Raw genomic sequence first — 22416 nt, 5'->3', positions numbered from 1 at the left:
GGCATCCGGCCATCTGATTGGCTGGACCCACGATTACATCACTCCCACGCATGCGCGCAGGAGCCGACGGTCACGGCACAGGGCTCTGAAGGAGCGGCACCAGCGGCCGTTCCTTCAGAGCGCATGCGCCAGTGACGTCACTGGCTGCATGTAAGGTAAATATCTCCTAAACTGTGCATGTTTAGGAGATATTTACAGTACCTATAGGTAAGCCTGATCATAGGCACATAGGTACAACTTACAGAGGAGGGTCTACTTCCTCTTTAAGTTGTAAAGGTGAGAAAATAAAAGTGGGTTCACTGAAGGATTTGGTGGGACAGCCAGTGGGCGGGTCCTGGGAAATGTTGATGGTCAGGCCTGGGGGACCAGGCCCAAAGCTGTGTAAGGGGCCCCAAAATTTCTGATGGCTGCCCTGGCTGTAGCCGTCTTTTGGCTATGGCACGGGCGGAAAGTGGTTAAAGCCAAACTTTCTCTTAGCAATGCCCAGTGTCCTAGCCCATGATGTCATACACCCGCCCCCTAGGAATTTATTAGCAGTCTGACCTAAGCTCACAGTAAATGGTACTTTCATCACTACATACAGCAAAAGAAGAAGGAAAAGTAGGAGGAAGGGGGTCAATCCTGGAAGAGGAGAAGGTTGGGTAAGGGGGGTCAATGCCGTGGAATATAAAGATGGGAATGTCTAACCTGGATGTGACATTTAAGGATTACTTTGATGATTTTGCAGTATCGGGTTGGCCTAAATCCACTTAGTACTTAGAAGTAATCTACTTATATACACATAAAGAGATAATAACTTTACACCAATGAGTTATATGTTGAGTCATTGTTTGTGCAGCAATAAATACAGATTTTTGTTAATTTTTGTAGTATCTTTTCTTGATTTATTCATTTATTTATTTTACATGTTACTGGGAGCAATACTTTTACATTTGAATTCTTGAAAGAGATAACATTGTAGATGGTTCCAGCATAATGTATTTAGCCCACCATGGTGTATTCAGTGCATTGCTTTTCTGGATCTTCATTTGGTATTAGGAAGTATTTGCAGGCCTTCCGGTCAAATTTGAATATGCAGTTTATGTTGTTGCTAATTGGTCTCCCATAACTGGAAAAAAAATATTTTAGTTACATCTGCTATTCTTTGGACCACAGCTAGACATGCAAGTCATTGAGCCCTATAGGAACAATGTATGCAAACTAAATGTTATGTAGAATCTAATATACTGTAATAGTTTACTGATACATAGTGTATAAATGGGGTGTAGATAATGACACACAGGCGCAGGTTAAAATTCCAAAAAATGCAGCAGCGTCTTTGGAAACCTAATATTTAAGGGTTAGTCTACACGACTTACAAGACATACATTTATAGTTTTCATAGAGGCCTGTTGGTTTAGTTACTGAATGGCTTCTAGATTTGAAAACTCTGGTGGTAGGAAAATACTACATAAGCATAATACTACTGAATAAGCACAATACTACTGAAGCTCCAGAGTTTGTGCAGGGCTTTTTATTGAGGGGGGAAATGGGGATTTACCCCACAAGGACAATGGGACCACAGGACTTCAGGTAAGGGCCAGTTCACACCAAAGAAATGCAGTCCGGATGCGTTCCAGATGCTTTTCTGCATGCATGTTTTTGATGCGTTCAAGTGCATTTTTAAGCGTTTTTGATGCAGTCCAGTACATTTTTTTCCCCCTCTTTTTTCTTAAGCTTAAATAAAGACATGCATTTTTGATGCATTTTAATGGGTTCCAGTACAGTCCAGTGTAGAAAAAATGCAGCATGTTCTACTTTTTTTTTTTTCTGGAACTGGAGTGTACTGCAATTGTAATCATTGGTGTGAACTACGTATGTCATTGAAAACCATATGACCTACTTTCCATTCGTTTTTGATGCAGAAAAAAACCACACTGGACTGCATGTGGTGTGAACTGGCCCCCAGGGAGATCTATTTATGAGACTGAATTCATATCTAAGTTCATTGTACTTTAGAAAGTTCAAGAGGCCTATGCCCAAGTAGGAAATAATAATTTATTTGTGTTTGCAGTTAATAAAATCCAAATTGTTTTAGAATGTGTCTCCTGCAATAAGAGGTTTACACTTGTTTGCCTGTACCTATGATGCAGAAGACCAAAATTCTGTCTTTATGTTTAGAGCTTTTGGACAATGCAGTGTGTTTTCAGGTGCATTCAACTTGCATTTGAGATCAGAATGGAACACTTCTAAGGTCATTTAGAATTGATGGATGTGTGTATTTGACCTAACAGTTGACCTTTTGATCTAACAGAGTGACCCAGGAAAGGACTTACTAAGATTCTGAGAAAACAAAAAGTGTGTTTTCTCCATATCAGGCAAAAGGGAGAGCACCTCACAGTGACACATGTATACCGTAAGCCCACAGAATCTCCATTTGCAAGAAACGGTGTGTTATAAAACAAGTTCAACAGTACAAACAGGTCCGGCGGGGAGGTTCACCTGTCTGGTACCACTTTCAACTGTGCAGCAAAGAGATAGCAGTCAGAAGACTCATGGATGTCGACAGTATCTGCCACAAGGGAGTGGAATGAAGCCTGGCTTGTCCAATCCAAATTGGAAGCTTCTTGAGAAGATAGACATAATCCATGCTCTCTCCATACTCCACTGGAACATCTCCCTATTGCTAGCGCTGTCCCTAACAGATGGGGAACCTGTCCCTACACTAGCCACTTGCATAAAGCGCACCAAACCTAGGGGTCCGAATCTTAAATAGACTCTGTCTGACCCAAGATGGCCATCAGGGTCATATGGGGCATGGGCACTGCCTGTGTGACCGCGGATGTCATAGAGAAACCCTGTTTCCTTCAACTTTCTCTACCATCTGCGTTCCACTGCAATGAAGCACCACCTGCAGTGGAGCATACAGACTGCACCTCAAAAACAACTTAAAAAAAACCCCAAAAAGTAACCGCGCCATGGAAATTTTTATTTTTAAATGAAAGCCCAGCAGACACTTTAAATAACAGTGCAGAACTACACCCTCCTATCCTTTTCAGCAAAGGAAGCTGCTTCTGTTTAATCTGCAACTACCATGGTGCTGCACATGTGATCAGTTATAACACCAGCCAATTGATGGTTTGACAGTTTGGTTGACAGCACAATCAATGTGACAGCATTCAGGCCTTGCATGAAACGGTGTTGGGAAACTGCTATATCAATGGGTTTGGTTTAGCTTTAAAGCCTTGATTAGGTGCGTAGCCCATGCAGGGCCGTGTTTTGCCAGCAGGGGGACCCACAGGTGGTGTGTGCATTCCTGTGCCGGCAGTCCTATAGATGTCTATTGGGACACACAGCTGCACGGACACGACCTCTGTGCCCCAATTTTACATCCATGTGGGTGCGTTTGGGGCCATGCATTCTGACGGATGTCACATTGGGGCACAGCAGCTGTGTGTCCCAATAGACATCTATAGGACTGCCGGCACAGGAATGCACAGGTCCCCCTGCTGGCAAAACACAGCCCTGCATGGGGTACGCATGTAACTCAGAAATCCCCTCACTTCCTTCCAATTTCATGAACTTCCAGGCTGACATTTGTATGTACATAATACAAGGGTGAATGAGCATATTACATGATACTCTATATTCTGTTTCTGCATGTGACATGGAGCTTCTTTTATTTGAATTTCACAGACTTGATCAACAGTTATTTTTAAAACGGAACTAAACCCTCCGATCTATTTAAGGAAGCGGTCATCTTGGCCTCTGTATGATTTGCAACTGCCACGGTTCAGCACTTGTGATCAGGTATGACACCAGCCATGTGATGGTTTGACAGTTTGGTTGAGAGGACAACCAATGCAACAGTTCCATATTCCCGGCACATGCCAGAAATGTGAATGCTTTATGAAACTGTTAAATCTATGGGTTTAGTTCCGCTTTAACCACTTCCCATCCAAACCATCTCTGACACTTCACTCCTACATGTAAAAATCTACTTTTTTTTTGCTGGAAAATTACTTAGAAACCCCAAATATATATATATATATATATATATATATATTATATATTTTTTTTTTTTTAGCAGAGACCCTATAGAATAAAATGGTGGGTGTTACAAATTCATCCTTGCTTGCAACTTCTGTCCTGTTTCACCTACATAAGATCCTTTGCTACATCTTTTGCATTGGATAAGGTACACAACATTACTGGAGGTGCAGTTGTATGATCCTGTTATATTAAAGGTCCCATTTGTGTGTGACACTTTTAGATAGATTGATCTGGTTGCACAGTTTGCAGCGTTTTTTATGGCAGGGTTTGCTCCCATTTTTTGTGACATCATAATCAGAATTAAGTTTTCTGTTACACCATGAACATAAATTAAAACTACATATCAGAGCTGTGCTAGAAACATTTGCATAAATGAAAGTATCTGCAATACTTACCCTATCAATGTGATAAATATAAATATTGTAATACTGTATAGCACTCTTAAGCACATAAGTCCCAAAGAATTAAATTGAAATAAATAAAATAAAATGAAAATAAAAAACAGAATGTCCAGTGACAGATTGTGCTCCAAAGAGTCCTTAATCCACTTTGTACAGTGCTGTCAGCTATGTCTTCTGCAAATAGGTATCACCACGTGCAATTTGAGACAAAGCACTCCCCAAATATCTCAGATCCTTTATATCAGTAATTGGTCAGTAAACGTTTTATCGAGCCAGGGTCCTTTGTATCCTATCTCCACTCTCTAAATCCCTGGTCTCCCATGTCTCCCACCTCACAGCTCCAACATGGCCATATATCATGTAAAGAAACCACCAGAGGATACCATCATAGCGCAACCAATATCACATTTTATCTTTCCCAAAAGATCCCATCTGCTTTAATAGCAAAAAGAGAAATGCTCACTCACATGTTTTAGTGCCTTTCACCAGCACTCAGAGTTACCAGCAGTACCAAAAAAGCCTGGCCGCTGCTAGTTCCAAAACCATCAGAAGTGACACATTGACGCCTCAATACATTTCACCTCTCTGGGCATCCTCAGGAAACTGGGATGACACTATTTTAGTTTGTATTTATATACCCACTCCGGAAATCAATGAAAACTTAATCCCAGATTTAATCTGGCAGTAATGTGCTGTCATGGCTAATGTTTCCTGACCACTTTTTTTCCAATTTTTTAAACTGGTAATTAAAGCCTGTAATAAAAGAAAAAACAATAATATTTTCCCTGGAAATATTCAAGAGGGAGCCTCTATCCATACTCCCTACTATTCTTCTGGTATTATCTAATTTTTCTTTACAATAACCCTTTTCTACAAACCTATCAATAAGTATATCTGTCTGGGCCATATAATCTTTAGCGAGGTCACAGTTTCTGTAGCAATTCTGACAAATGGTCTCTTGGTAATAGCGTTTTTTCACTTCCGGTGATGGCAACTATTGACAGGGATGTATCCATGCCTGTCAGTATCCTTAAAAAAAGCTTTAGTGCAGCTTTAGAGTCCCTTGTTCCTTAAAAATTACTTAGTCAAGACATTTGATACAATCTTTATAAATGTTCACTGTAATTTTTTTACCATATCTACTTGCATTAATATGCTGAATGAACTGTTCAAGCTTCTCTGTAGTGTCTTGCCACACCATCACAATATCATCGATATATCTCTTATATAAGGTACGTTCGGGCCCTTCCCTTGTAGATATGTCTTCATGTTCCCATTTGCTGATGAAGATGTTGGCCACACTGGGGGCATATTTAACCTCCATAGCCACACCTTTAATCTGGTTATAAAAGTGGTGATTTTGCCAGAAAAAGGTGTTACTCATGGCCATATCCAACCCATCAACAATTAACTTCTTTTGAGGAGTCTTTAAACTGGACTGCGTTTCCTAAGCCTAGGAAACTGCCTTAAATATATTAGATTGTCTAACTTTCGAATGAAGGGATCCCACATCTAAAGTAATTAACAGACTATGTTCATCAACTTTTACTTATTTCAATAGATTAATAAAATCTTTACTATCCTTTAAATAGGAAAAACCCTCAGTGGCCAAAGGTTGTAAATATGTCAATGTACTCATCCAGCCTAGAGAACAAGGAATCCGCCCCACTGATGATGTTCTCTCAAGCAGCTTTTTCTGATTTTTTTTTGAACTTTGGGCTGCTGATGCATCACCAGAACCTTTGGGGCATCAGGAACCAAATATCTTTTTTCTTTTTATACCCCCTTTTTTGCTCCCTTGGTTAGAAAATCCTCTAATATTTTCCTAAACTTTAAACTAGGGTCTCCCCTCAGTTTTTTTTTTTAATTGTCTCTTGTTCCCTATGATCCTTTGCACCTCTGCATTATAGTCCTCCTTTGTAAGGACTACAATGCCCCCACCCCCTTGTCTGCAGGGCATAATACTATTTTCTTGTATTTTTCTAAAGTTCTGATACCTTTACAAGCCCTATAAATTACGTGGTCTTTCCAGCTACTTATCTTCCTGATATTATTCTCTACTATGTTTTTAAAGACATCTATATGTTGATGTGTAGCTGTTTTAAGATTAAAGGTGGATGCATTTCTTAAGCCATTCTTTCTCAACCGGGGTGCAGAAAGGAGTTTTCAAGGGTGCTGTGGCAACATTCTGATCTGAATGATTATCTGTTAGCTCCTGTGCTACAGGAGGGAGAGAGCACTGTTAACTCCGGTGTACAAAGGAGGCAGAGAGCTGTGCCTGCACCTCCCCCCACTCTCTACTCCTCTCTGTACTTTTGGCACCAAAACAGAAAGCCAAGGTGACCACCTAACTGTGTTCTACCAACTGATGACATCATTGGTTGCTAAGGACTTTCCGAGAGGAGCAGAGAGGGGGGAGGTCCAGGCTGAGCTCTCTGCCTCCTCTGTACACAGGAGTTAATAGTGCTTTCTCCCACCTGGGGGGGGGGGGATAGACAACACAATATTCACCTTCTCTTGGCTCTCTCCCTCTCTCTGCTGCTATCACTACTGTAAGGACATTCTTTGTGGATTTTGGGGGGTGTTGTGCTAGGTAGGGGATTTGGGAGTGAGTGGGGGAGTTGTTCTAGAAGGAGGGATTTTAGGGGGGTATGCTGGGAGAGTGATTTGGGTGTGAGGTTGTACTAGGAGGGGGGATTTGAGGGGTGTTTTGCTAGGCGGAGGGAATTGGGGGGAGGGGGGTTTACAACCTACATACCACTGAACTCTGCCTCACAGAGTAGATTTTAGGGCTTGTTCACATCAGGAGCAGTGCGGTAACTGGTGTGAAGTCACGTGTTTTCCTGTACTGCACAAAAGTGTGCTGTCTTTTTCAGAGACGCGTGGGTGCTATTGATTTTTAATGACACACCCACGCATCTTGTAAATGCGCGTACGTTTGCACCTGTTAAAACACATGGTACCGTAGTACCATGTGTTTTGGTGCTGCATAATTTTAAAAATCATGCTGGCACCCTTCTGTATGTTTCACCAGCATAGAGCAGCTCATTAAAAAAATTCAATGTGTGGGAACGTGCAAAAAAACATTTCCTGGTGTGAAGGAGCTCTCAGACTGGTGTACCCCGGGATTGTGCGTGATTCTAAAGTGTGCCTTGACTGAAAAAAGGTTGAAAAACATTACCGTAAGCCACTATGCTGATAGTCTGTATGGGTATTTTATTCCCCCTTTCCTTTTATTTCCTAAGAAAAACTTTTTAACACTCACCTTGCGTGCAAACTTATGCATGTCAATAAAGACCTCAAATTTATTAATAGCTTTGGTGGGTGCATATTTCAAACCTTGTTCAAAAACCAAAAATTCCTCCAGAGTAAATACAACATTCTCTTGAATAATGCCTTTACCTAGGATTATCTTTTTTTATTTTTTTGACTGCCTCTGCAGTCCTTTGATTGTGGTGTTTATGTTTTTTTTTCCACCCATGCTTTAATTTTCTCCCCCTGTTCTGTGTTGGGAAGTGTAGGTTTGTGGTCTGTATGGCTCCCTCCATTTCCCCTGCCAGTAAGAAGGTCCATAATTGGCCGGGGGTCTACCTCTCCCCCTCCCTCTTTCTCCCTCTCCAGGGGTGTAGATGTTTAGTTTTGGGGTAGATTGTATAGGTTGGCATGGGTTATTGCCATGATTTCTATTGGGTATTTTGAGGGGGGTGGGGGGGTGTAATTTCGGGATAGCTTCTGCTATCTATGTGTGTGTGCTTCCATATCTTCCACCAAGAAAGATTCCCTAGAGGCAGGTACCTCCTGTTCTTAAAGCCATTTATTAGGGGAATGGATTGCATAGTCTTTCTTATCTCTGTGGTATTTTTTAAACTTCTTAACCTTACTGCAATTATCCAGTTTATTGCTTACCTCTTGCAATTTCTTTATTTTTTCCTTTATATTCCCCAGTTTCTGCACAGAGGGCCAGTTTTTCTTTTACAGCTGTAATTTGTGATTCTACAATCACTTATTTGTTTTCTCTTCTGTGTATAATGACTCCCAGAAGCTTATATTCACATTGGTTAAAAAAACGTAAACCACTCATCCATTAAATCCTGATCTTCTAGACCAGGGATCCTCAAACTATTGCCTTCCAGCTGTTGCGGAACTACACATTCCTGGAGGCATTGTAAAACTCTGACATTCACAGGCATGATGAGAATTGTAGTTCCTGAAAAACTGGAGGGCCATAGTTTGAAGACTTCTGTTCCAGAATATCATTGGGACCCAAGCCCCATCCTAACCTTCTGGGAGTCATGTTTTCTTCCATATAATTCTCAAGAGTAGCTATGTCCCACCAGATTCTAAACTGCTTATCCATAACTTGCTTCAACTGCTTGAACCAGCAATCCAAATTGTGTTTTCCGTTGTCAACCTCCTGAAAAAGTTTACCAAAGTCAATGTTTCTATTCTGTATGAAATTAAAAATATCCATGGCAGAAGGTTAAAGTGTACCTCAATATGAGATGCGAGAACTCAAAAAACAACAAAAAATAACTGTGCATTTTGTATTTTTTTTTTTTTTTACATGAAAAACTCTTTAGTGGATGTTTAAGACTTTTTTATTACTTTTTGTGCAAAGTTTATAAAGTTTCCAGCAATCCCATAATAGCACATTACCGCCAGACTCAATCTGTGGTTAGGTTAACATTGATTTGCAGTGTGTTTATATAAAAACAAAAATGACATAATCGTGTCAAGTTCTTACCTTGCCCTCCTGTTGGCAGCCTCCATTGGACAGGTGCAGACTGCTGCCTCTTATAAACTGTTTGCATCATCACTTGCCTGCTGCCTGGGTGTCGCACAGGGATGATGCTGCACACCTGACTATATCTATCACCTGATGGGTTGCAGTCCTTGCCCTTGCGTTTGTGCTCCAAGGTGCATCTCTGCTAGCAGTCTTCTGTTCTGTGTTTCTCCGTTTATAACCTGGCTTGGCTGATGACTCTCCTGGCTCTCGACCCCACATCGGCAGACGACCCTGCATTGACAGACTACCTGCTTCTGGACTCAACCTCGGCTTGGATGACTACCCGCTTCCGCTTATGGACTTGACCCCGGCTTGTTCCTTTTCTCACTTGCTCTCTCTTGCTGTGCGTTTATCGTTGTTTGCCCCAATAAACTGCGTTTTTTTTTTGCCAAACCTATCTAAAATCTGACCAAGAGGGGCAGCGATTCCCACAGTTTGACGTCTGCTGCCATCCAAGCTTTTATGGCCCTCAAGTCTGCTTTCGCTCCTATTCTGTCTCATCCCAATCCTGGTTTGCCCTTTGTCCTAGAGGTGGATGCATCTTAGACGGGAGTAGGTGCCTTCCTGTCTCAGCATCGGACACCTGATGGACCTCTACTTCCTTATGGGTTCTACTCAAAGAAGCTGTCTCCAGCTGAATGCAATTATGAGATTAGAGACAGAGAGCTCTTGGCCATTATCCTAGCTCTAAAAGAGTGGAGACACTTGCTCCAAAGGTTCTGTGGTTCCAGTTCTCATTCTCACTGATCAAAGGAATCTGATGTATCTCTTGGAGGCCAAGAGGCTCACGCCCCATCAGGCCAGATGGGCCTTATTCTTGTCTTGTTTTAACTATGTGGTCTCCTATTTGCCTGGCTCCAAGAATGTTAAGCATAATGCCTTGTCTCGCCAGTATTCTGAGTTGTCCAGGGAGGACTCCATACCAACACCGGTCATACCTTCAGATCATATCCAGGCTGTCATCTGCACCAACTTAACCTCTGCTCTTGGGGAACAGATCTTGGCTGCCCAACCTGATGCTCCCACTGTGAGACCTGCTGGCAAATGTTTTGTACCTGAGGGGTTGCGCATGTACCACAATTCCAAGACTGCCGGGCATCCTGTTTAGAACCAGATGTCCTGGGCTATTTCCCATCAGTTCTCGTGGCCATCTCACCGCACTGATTTTGCTGCATATGTGGCTGCTTGTTCAGTCTGTGCTCAGAACAAATCTCCTCGGCACCTTCCCTTGGGCCTACTGCATCCCATTTCCAATGGAGAGCATCCCTGGTCTCACCTGGCCATGGATTTTATTGTGGAACTTCCCGCATCTCAAGGTTACACGATTATCCTCATGGTTTTCGACCAGTTCTCAAAAATGCCCCACTGTGTTCCATTTAAGAGACTGCCTACTGCTCAGGAGCTTGCCGAGATTTTTGCCAGGGAGGTCTTCCGTTTACATGGGTTGCTTAAATAGATTGTCTCGGACCGTGGGAGCCAGTTTGTCTCTAGGTTCTGGCACACCTTTTGCTCCCAGTTGGGTATTCCACTCTCCTTCTCCTCGGCCTACCATCTGCAGTCCAATGGTGCCGCTGAGCGTTCAACCAAGCTCTGGAGCAATTTCCCCGCTCCTATATCTCTGACTATCGGGACAATTGGGTTGATCTGCTACCCTGGGTGTAGTTTGCCAGGAACTCTGCCATCAACTCGTCTTCGGGAATGTCTCCATTCATCATGGGCAATTATGCATTGCTCGAGCCGTTCTCACCCGGGACATCCCGGCTTTGGAGGATCATCTTCATGCCCTCCTTTCCTCTTGGTTGCAGATTCGAGAGTCTTTACAGGTCGCTGTACAGTGTCAGAAGCTCCAGGCAGAATGGAGACGTTTATCTGCTCCTTTGTACCGGGTCGGGGAGAGGGTGTGGTTATCAACTCCTAATGTCAACCTCAGAGTGCCCATTCCAAAACTGGTACCCCATTTTGTTGGGCCTTTTCACATCCTTCAGAAGGTGAACCCAGTGGCCTATGCCCTTAGTCTTCCCCCTGGCATGCATATCTCCAATGTCTTTCATGTGTCACTTTTAAAGCCACTGGTTTGCAATCGCTATACTTCTTCACTTCCTCACCCTTGTCCCATTCCTATCGGCAATCATGAGGAGTATGAGGTGAGAAGCATCTTGCATTCTCATCTGTTCCGAGGTCAGGTTCAATATCTGGTGCACTGGAAGGGTTATGGTCCTGAGGAGCGCTCCTGGGTTCCCTCCGCTGATCATACTCCCGCCCTTCTCAGCGCTTTCCATGCTCGCTTTCCTCAGAAACCGTTTTTTGCTCCGGAAGAGGGGCCGTTGAGGGGAGGGCACTCTCAAGATCTTATCTTGCCTTCCTGTTAGCAGCCATCTTGGACATGTGCAGACCGCTGCCTCTTATAAACTCTGATTGCATCATCACTTGCCTGCTGCCTGGACGTCGCACAGTGATGACTATATCTATCCCCTGATGGGTTGCAGTCCTTGCCCTTGCGTTTCTGCTCCAAGGTGCCTCTCTGCTAGCAGTCCTCTGTTCTCTGTGTTCCTCCGTGCATGATCTTGGCTTGGCTGATGACTCTCCTGGCTCTCGACCCTGCATCGGCAGATGACCTCGCATCGGCAGACTACCCGCTTCTGGACTCGACCCCGGCTTGGATGACTACCCGCTTCTGGACTTGACCCCGGCTTGTTCCTGCTCTCAGTTCCTCATTCTTGCTGTGCGTTTTATTGTTTGCTCCAATAAACTGCTTTATTTTACCTGCATCCGCGTGTGGTCTGGTTTCTTGGTGCCCTGACAAATCGCAGCTTCCTGAGGATGCCCAGGGGGGTGAAATACATTGAGGTGGGGTTTTGATGATACACGTTACTTGAGGTTATGTCAGTTCCACCCAGTGGAATATACACTGACTTCTGGTTTTGGAACTAGCAGCAACCGGCTTTTGGATATCACAGGTAAACTTGAGTGCCAGTGCAAAGCATATGTTAGCGTGCATTTCTCTTATTACTAATAAAATGGATCGGATCCTTTTTGGGAAAAATAAAGTGTGAAATTGGGTGCTCTATGATAGTACCCTCTTGTGGTTTCTTTATCTAACATATGGCCAGACTGCACCTGCCTACACGTTCAAGATAAAAAAAAAAAACATTAACTCTCATAAATGGTAAGAGAAAAATACTGCGCTACCCTATTTGAGACTGTGCTGGTGTACTCATTCAGTAGTATAAAGTGCTATTAATATGTATCATAACATCATAAATTCAAAAGTGCAAGTGCATGTGTAATAAATCACAATATATAATGATAATACTGAGGAATGATATATAATATATAATATAAATCAAATATACCATACAAGACCAATAAATCAATATATAACCTCCATAGTGACTGGTGTGGGTAAAAAATATATATATATATAGAAAATATAAATATAAGCACCCATAATTAAATTAAATGGGGGTTGAAATATTTTATTAACAAATAACACATTTTTTGAATGCTAAAGATATCAACATACGCTTGACAGCACTCCATATTGCCGTCTGTGCCACAGCTACAGTCCCAACAGCTATTCGTCCTCCATGATTTGCCAAGCGGATATAATTTTCCTTTATAGAGACATCCTGGGAAAAAAATTAGAACACTATTATCTAAAATGCCTAAATCCTAACAGCTCTTGTCTGTTGTAATCGAGCTACCATCTTTGGCAATCTGTAATAGTAGACTACTTAACCCCTTTACGACCGCCCGCCGCAGATTTACTCCGGCAGGCAGCCGCTCCTGGGCGAACCAATGTAGCTCTATGTTGCTCGCTCTCAGGAGGCTAGGGGGCAAGCGCGCGTCTCCCGCTCGTCAGCGGGGGAAGCCTGTGCATGTGTCAGACGGCTCCAATTGCCGCCAGACACTGGCAATCTCTCTCCGCTGAGGGAGAAGGACGGTCGGCTGACGTAAACACAGCCGTCCGTCCTTCTCCCTGCAATGATCAGAGACCAAGTGATCCTGCTATATAGGATCGCATGTCTCTGTGATCATTTCAGAAGCCCAACCCCCCCACAGTTAGAATCACTCCCCTAGGCTTACATTTAACCCCTTAATCACCCATAGTATTATTAACTCCTTCCCTGCCAGTGTTATTATTACAGTAACAATGCATATTTTTAGCACTGATTACTGTAGTAATGTCACTGGTACCCCCCAAAAGTGTCAAAAATGTCAGTTAGGGGTCCGATCTCTCTGCCGCAATGTCGCAGCCCCGCAAAAAATCGCAGATCACCGCCATTACTATTAAAAAAAAACAATAAAATGACAAAAATCTTTCCCGTAGATAGCGGACGCAATAACGTTTGCGCAAACCAATCAAAATACGCTTATTGCGATTTTTTTTTTTTTTTCTTTTACCAAAAACATGTAGCAGAAATCAAATTTGCCTAAAATGTTAAAAATTTTATTTTGGGAATTTTATATAGCAGAATGTGAAAAATATTGTTTTTTTTTTTTTCAAAATTGTCGCTCTGTTTTTGTTTATAGCGCAAAAAATAAAAATCGCACATGTGATCAAATACCACCAAACGAAAGCTCTATTTGTGGGAAAAAAAGGTCATCAATTTTATTTGGGTACAAAATAACACAGTGCCAAATCGCAAAATAGGGCCTGGTAATTAAGCAGGAAAATCTTCCGGTCCAGAAGTGGTTAAAGCTTAGTCCCTGTTGGATATGTCTGCTCTCTACTAACCCTGATACTTTGGTTAGTTCAAAGCACTGCACCAGTAGGATATAAATGTACAGAATAGGCATGGGTAGGTACTATCTATTCCTCTGATAATAAAGCCTCTGTAAACTTGAGATCAAAAATACCTGTTTTACAGTAATTTTAGGTTTTTTTTTCTGCCTCTAAACATCCCTCCTTGTTAAAGGATAATGCAAATATTAAAAAAGAAGTCTAAGCTAGAGATATCGAGAGGGCAGCTAGCAATATGTTTACATACAAAACCCAACTGAAACTTAAGCAATATTGTGCAGCGCCTCTATACAAACTTATACTTTGTATATATAGGAAAACAACAATATGTGTATATGATTCATATATAAAGCAATAAAGTCCTTATAACTGTGAGACATTTGGGACATTATTGAATCAAAAATTACCCAAAATAAAATGTATTGCAATGAGAAGAATGTTTTATCAATGAGACAAAAAGGTTGTCTTCCAGTGTCCAAAGAAAACCTTCCACTTTGAATCCTAACACACCACCACTATGGTTCCATTAGCAGCAAGCAGCGCTTCAATATCAGAGAAAAACTCCCAGCCTCTCATATATGACCATAAAACTGCTAGACAGGTCCACAGGTGTCCAAAGTTTGCCAGAGGGAAGTGTCACACTGTGCATACAAGGGCAGCGTGGAAAGAGGGCGCTAATCATCTAGAGCCACACTCATACAGTGTAGCATTTTTTTTACGTAAAGGATCCACATAAAATCTCATATATCAAAACGATAACATGGCATATAAAAACAGCTATTTAAGTCCACTTACTAAGATGGCCACCATATCTGATCCCCAGAAATTGTGACGTAAAGTCAGCGCATAATCCTACCCTTATGCATTTCGTGCAAGGGCAGGATCTGGGAGCGCTAGGCTGCATTGAGGGAGATGCCACTTGTCATTTAAAGCCTGTCTGCCTGGAAGACATCCTCATGAAGAAGTTCCAGAGATAGGGACATGTTTCTGCAGAAGTTCCTCAGAAACCTGTTCCCCACCCTTGGCACTTCTCCACGAGGATGTCTTCCAGGCAGGAAGGCTTCTACTGACAAGCGACATCTCCCTCCTTGTAGCTTAGTGGTCTGGGCTCCTGCTTTGTACTCTGCTCCAGCAGTGAGGATTCGCCAGTACCAGATCCTCCAGCTACATGTGTGTGGTCCATCTGCCTCCTATGCTTTGTAAATTTACACCCCCTGCTGTGTTTGTGGGTGCAATTTGTTTTTTTAAACAATAAATATATATATATACTGTATATATATTGCAGGTATTTATTCATCACTTTTTGACTGTAATTACGGTACTATGCAATATTGTATGACTGTCTACCACTAACTACTAAATGAAACTATGTGATGTAGACCCTCGGGTGCATTTATGATACATCTGTGTGCAAAAACAGAAAATTTTAAACTTATCTGATTGTAATTTTCCTTTCCTGATACATAAGCATACAAGTATGGGAACAGGCTCCACCCCCTGCCCAATCACAGGACTGGTTACACTAAATAAATGAATCACTTTCCTCAAGGTGGAATTCTCCTAGCTATACTCAATGCGAAGCCACATGGGGGGGGGGGGGGGCATGTATGCTGTCATGCTTATGCATCAGGAAAGGAAAATTACCGTCAGGTAAATATACAATTTTTGATTTTCCTGACGCAACCATGACAGCATAGACATATGGGATGTAGCATGCCACAAACCACAAGGAAGGGTAACGCTGAAGTGTTTTAATCAAAATATCATTAGATTAATTTAGAACTGAAGTCAAATTCCCCTGTTTTCAATGTTGCTTGATTAACTTTATATTGGGCTAGAAATGGTTTGTAGTACATGAACCTGGTTGGTGTCCTGTAGAATAATTCTGGTAAAGTGGGATCTGCGCTAGATTGATGGATTCATCTTCGCCATATAAGCCCATCAGGCTACCTTGACCCGAGACTTAGAAATTGTCCTAATAGACAGTGAAAGTCTTCTTCTGATACTGCCAAGCCTAAAGAGCCCATTGTCTGACCTTCTGGAGAAGGGCCACTTCCATGTATTTCTTCAACATGGAGTCCACCTCTAATGCTTGTGGTGACTCATACATTTTAGTTTGGACATGCTGGAAGGATGATGTCCAGACCTTTGTATGGTGCTGTAGAAGAGATTAGAGAAATTATGTTTATAATGGAAGCAATAAGGTAGTTTACAGCTTGACTTGGATATCTGAAATCCTTCTTCCAGATATGATGGCCTTAAGAAGTACTGCTTCAGAGTCACTGAGAATATTGAAGAAGTCTTATTCAGAACTATGCTGAGTGGGACAACATGTCCAGCACTATTTGCACTGCAAGTCCCAAGGGGGAAGAATAATCTGTACTGGTCTTTTGGAACTCGTATACCAAGATGTGCGACGGAACATTAGATCCCAGAAAGATAGGACATGGTCAAGACTCAAATACAACTTAATGCCTCGGTTTACTTCCCAACAGCTTAATCTTTACAGCACGGAAGAGAATATTCAGTCCTTAAAATTCTGTGAGGTTTCCCATGTTCTAGTATACATGAAGTTTGCAGCAGGGGCTGATTATAACCTTCTCAACCTTCCAGAAAGTCCAACAGACTACATGGATTACTGCAGACTACTACTACTTTTAAGACCATGGGATACAAATAGATGGGATAGAGCTATGACTTGTTCCAAGCAAAATACTAATACTGTTGCCTTCTCTGAGGGCAGCTCTACAGTATTCTCTGAGTGTCCAGGAATGTCAATATTATAATGAGATTAGTCAGCCTTCCCCAGTTGATGACCTATCCAAATTTGATCAGAGTTTGAATCAGACTTTGCCAGGACCTGGAGGATGTTGAGCCACCCACAGGCTGTTGTCCAAATTAGGAACACCTGTAGCCCTTTCTCATGCAAGATGGTCACTACTGGAAGTAATGTTCTGGAAAATATATTGGGCCTGTGGATAGACCAAAGGTTGTCGAATGAACTTGAAGTGAAATTCTTGAATGCAAAGCAAAGCTACTCGCAGAAGTATGGGTGTACCAAATTGTGTGTATATACACATCTGCTAGATCCAGAGACAACCTACAGCTGCCTTATCTGATGGCTTGAGAGCAACCACTCCAAATAAAGTTTTAGATCTTGATCCTTATTTCTGCTTCATGCCTTAGCCTTCTTTCGAACAAGAACATCAGATAATGTAATCCCTTAAAAAATTATAAAAACTAGCGCAAATTCTATTTAGACCCAACTCAAGCTAAAAACTCGCTTTTGATAAACTCCACTTTTAGTTGTATAATCCCTCCACAGTAGTCTGGTGGCAATCTTGATTATATCCTCCACCAGGGATAGTGCTCCCAAGGATAGGGAGATAATGTTAGGGAGGGGGAAAGAAATAAATCCAACATAGCGTAATTCCGTTACAAAAGAACAAAGTTTATTTAAATAAATAGTAGCACTCACATGACAATGTGTCAACCTGAAGCTAGGATTCTTGGCAGTGAAAATAAATGCAAAAGGAACTCCCGGCTGTCTCCAGCTCTGGTGTCCTGCTAGCTGTTTGCGGGGTCTCTCTCACAGCATCCTAAGCCACGCCCTACTCGTTTCGTCACACCGCTACCGCTCCATGAAGACGTCAGTGTGACGAAACTAGTAGGGCGTGGCTTAGGATGCTGTGAGAGAGACACCGCAAACAGCTAGCCGGACACCAGGGCTGGAGACGGCCGGGAGTTACTTTTGCATTTATTTTCATTGCCGAGAATCCTAGTGTCAGGTTGAGTGACAGGTGTCATGTGAGTGCTACTATTTATTTAAATAATCTTTGCTCTTTTGTAACGGAATGACGCTATGTTGGATTTGTTTCTTTCCTCCTCCCTAACATTATCTCCCTATCCTTGGGAGCAGTATCCCTGGTGGAGGATATAATCAAGCAAGATTGCTACCAGACTCCTGTGGAGGGATTTTACAACTAAAAGTGGAGTTTATCAAAAGCGAGTTTGCTGGGTGTTTCCAGCTAAAGTTCTGGTGAGTTCATTTAGAGAGAAAGCTTGCACAGACGGTGGGATCTGCACGTGTGAACACTAAAAGCACCTTATATTTATTGGCACTTTTTGCACATTTGCACAAAGAACAATTTTGCTGCTTGAAGCATTATATGGACTGTGTATGGGACTAGATTGATTTCTTTATATTAATTTTTTCATATATATATTTTTGCTTTGTATATTTTAATGGTGGATTTGATTTAAGTTTCATTGCACAAATTAGCACAAGGTCATAGCAACATAACAGCCTTGTTTTATAATTATTGATTATTTTTGTATAAATTACTTTATAGAGGTTTGCTCTATAGTCACTTTATATTTTGTCACACAACTGCCATCTAGTGGTCAGTGTATTTAATTAAGCACATTTTTTAAGATTTTTAATCACACATTTGCACAACATAATTTAAATAACACAATCACTTAGTTACATATATTTCATAATATATGCCATTGATAGTTTATTAGTGTATGAATTTATATTTACAATATTCATTTTGCGCAGAAATACACGGTTTTTACACCTTATATATAATTTCCAGCGTGCAGGACAATTTTTATGATTTTGTTGATTTTATACATTTTTACAAAACTAGGTTAATCAGTTGGGAGTTGTGGTCTCTAGGTTCTTTTATTGTTCTTCGCATCAAATATAGACGCACTGGCACCTTACAATTATTATAGTCTGATTAAATTAGTCCATCTAAAAAATTATTTTAGCTTGAGTTGGGTCTAAATAGAATTTGTGCTAGTTTTTATATTTTTTTAGTCTGTATGTAGTTTATCTACAGGTAACCGGCAGCATTTTTATTGACCCCACCCATATATAAATTGATCTTATATGTGTATGGTCCTTAATTTTGTCCAAAGTTAACATTCAAGGCGCTTGATTATATATTTTCTGATTTAATGTAATCCTTAGCCACCACCAAAGGGACTTGTCTCATATGTGGAGTCACCGTCTCTGGTGCAGAAAGCGCATCTATCATTATTTTATAAACCTGATTATAATGCTCTTAACCTTCCAGAAAGTCCACCAGACTACATGGATTACTACTGACTACTACTACTTTTACTACTACTTTTAAGACCATGGGATACGAAAAATGGTATAGAGCTATGACTTGTCCTAAGTGAAATACTAATAATGTTGCCTTCTCTGATGGCAACTCTACAGTATTCTCCTGAGTGTCCATGAATGTCAATATTATAATGAGATTAGTGGACCTTCCACAATTGATAACCTGTCCAAATTTAATCAGAATCTGAATCAGACTTTGTCAGGACCTGGAGGATGTTGAGTCACCTGCAGGCTGTTGTCCAAATAAGGAACACCTGTAGCCCTTGCTCATACAAGATGGCCACTACTGGAAGTAATGTTCTGGAAAATATCTTGGGCCTGTGGAAAGGCCAAAGGTTGTCAAATGAACTTGAAGTGAAATTCTCGAACAGCCAAGTGAAGCTACTTGCAGAAGCACGGGTGTACCAAACTGTGTGTGTGCGTATGTGTGTATATATATATATATATATATATATATATATATATATATATATTTATATGTATGTATGTGTGTGTGTGTGTGTGTGTGTATATATAGTGATCAACCAATATAGTTTTTTTAGTGCCGATACCGATATTTTGGTCAACAGATATTGGTATTGCCGATATTGGCCGTTATATTCGGACATTTAAACTTTTTTTTTTTTTTTTCACAGGTACTATTGTGGAGGGATCTGGGGATCTAAAAGACCCCAAACCCCTCCTCTGCACTTAAAAGCATTCAAAACGCCAAGTTTGGCTGTTTTGAATTCTCACTTTTATTAATTTTCCCGCTGAGTACCCGGAAGTGATGTTATGACATCACTTCCAGGTTTTTTACATGAAGACCCGATCAGAGCCAAATGTGACTTTGATCGGGTCTTCTCTTCGGCGGCCGTGCAAGTAGGATGCCGGGTCTCACTGTGGGATGGGAGACCCGGGGGAGCTGCGGAAGGCGGTGGGAGGGGGTAGATGTCCCCTCCCGCTCCTTGTAATGACAGCCGAGCGACTTCTCAGCCGTATCGGCTGTCATTACAAGACAGCCGACCGTCGGCTATGGATGCCGGTACCGGGGGGTGATGCCTCTAGCTGCAGGCATCACCCCGGTACAAGCACTTTCCCGAAATATTGGCAATATCAGTAACCTCAGGGGCCGATTCCGGTATATTGGGGAAAGTGCATATCGGCCCCCGTTATATCGGCATTGCCGATAATCGGTCGATCCCAGTTGAAGTTTTAGATCTTGATCCTTCCTTCTGCTTCATGCCTAAGTCTGCTTTTCGACTAAGAACAATGGAGAATATAATCCTTGACATATGCTTTGGACAGTATGCTTTCTGTTGAAACAAGATTTGGTAACATTTGCTTAAAGCTTTGTTTGCTCTAGAGAACCATGGTGGGAATGAAATGAGTTGGGGGAGAGGAAAGAAAATTCCAATGTCTTCCTTTTTGCAAGGGACCCATGGATCCTGAGCATACTTTGCCTACATTTGAATAAATTCCTGCAATCCCACACCTACTGGGGAAGTTTGGGTGAAGAAAAACCTTGCTGCTCCTAGAGAGAAGCAGGCTTGAAATTAGGCAAACAAAGAGAAACAATTATAGGTTCTTTCATTCTCTTCTATAGCTCTTCTCAGGTCCACCCTGTCACCAACTATTCATTTTATCGCCTTCTGCCTACCCCCCCGGGGCATTGGCGACTTCACATAAGGGATTAATCCCCATTCTATATATTACTGAATCCAACTTGAACAGCAGTCAATTCGACTTAAAAGAGGTATATGCAGGCTGTGGGTTAAGCCATAGGGCGTGACTGACCACAACGGAATACTCGAGGAACAGCCTTCTGCATCTACAGTGGCTGTACTGCATTATTGGCCACTTTAGTTTACCCCAGGGATCAAACCACAGAGACTTCATTAATGGCCAAGTTTTTCCTTCAACTCATCTGAAATAGCCTTGGCTACTGAACAGAGCTCAAACTCAGGCCACAAAACACTACTGAATGGTAGAATAAACATTCTTCATTTTCAAATCTATTTTGTGGCTCCAAGGCCTCTGCAACTGGCTATTCTGAGGAAGATTCCTTGGCCAACTTCCTCTGAAGTAAAGGTGGATTTTACAGAGAGGATATTGCACCCTCTGCTTGCAGGAAGACACATCTGGCCCATCTGATGAAGATTCCCTGGCCATCTGCTTCTGAAGCAGAAGTACCCTTTAAACAAATGTAGCTATTGAATTAGCCTAGTACCTGAGCCTTAGCGACTAAAGATCCACCAAATCAGTTTGAACAGAGTTAAAGCATCGGTCCTGTGCATCTTTGGTTCCTATTCAGGTGCGAATTCAGGAAAAAATTGGGACCTGATTTGTACCTAAATCGGTGAACAGGGACGCACCAGACCCCATGCTGTGAACCACAGCCACAGTATACGTGAACCCGGCCCTTAAAAGAAAGCAACTACAGTATCCTGTATATGGTGAAAATGAATGCTTTAAGCACACTCTACTTATTGCTGGAGGTTTATATTGCTGTATTCAACATGCAGTGATCTCAACACACATATACACACTGGATGTCTCCTCTCCTCTTCCCCTGTGTGGGGGAGAATTCTGAGAACACCTGTCCATAATGGATGTCAACCAAAGTCTGATGCCCCCCCCCCCCCCCTGAAAGCAGTGGAGGTTACAGCTTGGGATTTTAGATGCAACTGAAGCCTCTGTGCTATTGGTCACATCCTATATTTTGTGTTCAGGTAGCATAGCTATTTTAGCTTTACTATGGGGTCAAAAAATTTTAACTCACCCTTTACTGGCTCTTCACTGGGTTCAGCTATCTGGTGAAAACAGGCTGCATCACACACAACCAAAGAGGTACCAGCAATCAACACAACAGCCACAAGGTATTTCTGAAAGGTATGTAACAAAAATGTTTGAGTTAGTCATTTACAACACTATTTCAGTGGAAAAATACTTTCAAATCATTTTGCATTACAAAAATCAAAGTGCTTATAACTGCCTTTCTTTAGATATGCATAAACAAGCAATGGTATTGGTCAACTACTGCTATGTCTTTTGCTTTTGGGGATGGTAGGCTCCATTCACAAAGCGGTACCTACTGCTCTAAGATCCGAAGGTAAATACTCCTTAGCAATTTTCAAACTGCTTTTTGCAATTCACTAAAAAACACTATTAAACTACAGCATGAGCTATTTTATGAAGTGATGATGTATTTTAGTATTGAAAGATAGTAGTATTTTGTTGCCGATGGTACCTAGTTGTTAAAGAACTACTTGTTAAGGAGCGGGCAACGCCGCATCTTTCACAACCATGACTCATCTGCTGTCAGCGGGATTCC

At 41.8% G+C, this 22416-nt stretch overlaps 1 long non-coding RNA gene across 1 annotated transcript; it reads right to left on the bottom strand.

Annotated features, from left to right (window-relative positions):
• Positions 1-851: 851 nt before the first annotated feature.
• LOC309562570 lies at positions 852-21898 on the bottom strand. The gene is made up of 3 exons (XR_014225639.1): positions 21865-21898; positions 12743-12848; positions 852-1108 (listed from the first exon to the last, which is right to left on the bottom strand). It is a non-coding gene; the product is annotated as an uncharacterized lncRNA (long non-coding RNA).
• Positions 21899-22416: the final 518 nt, after the last annotated feature.

The sequence above is a fragment of the Pelophylax lessonae genome (genome assembly GCF_965119305.1).
Source record: "Pelophylax lessonae genome assembly, chromosome: 9".
NCBI classification, from domain to species: domain Eukaryota; kingdom Metazoa; phylum Chordata; class Amphibia; order Anura; family Ranidae; genus Pelophylax; species Pelophylax lessonae.
Note: the sequence above shows the minus strand (reverse complement) of the source record. Positions and strands in the feature narration are given on the sequence as shown.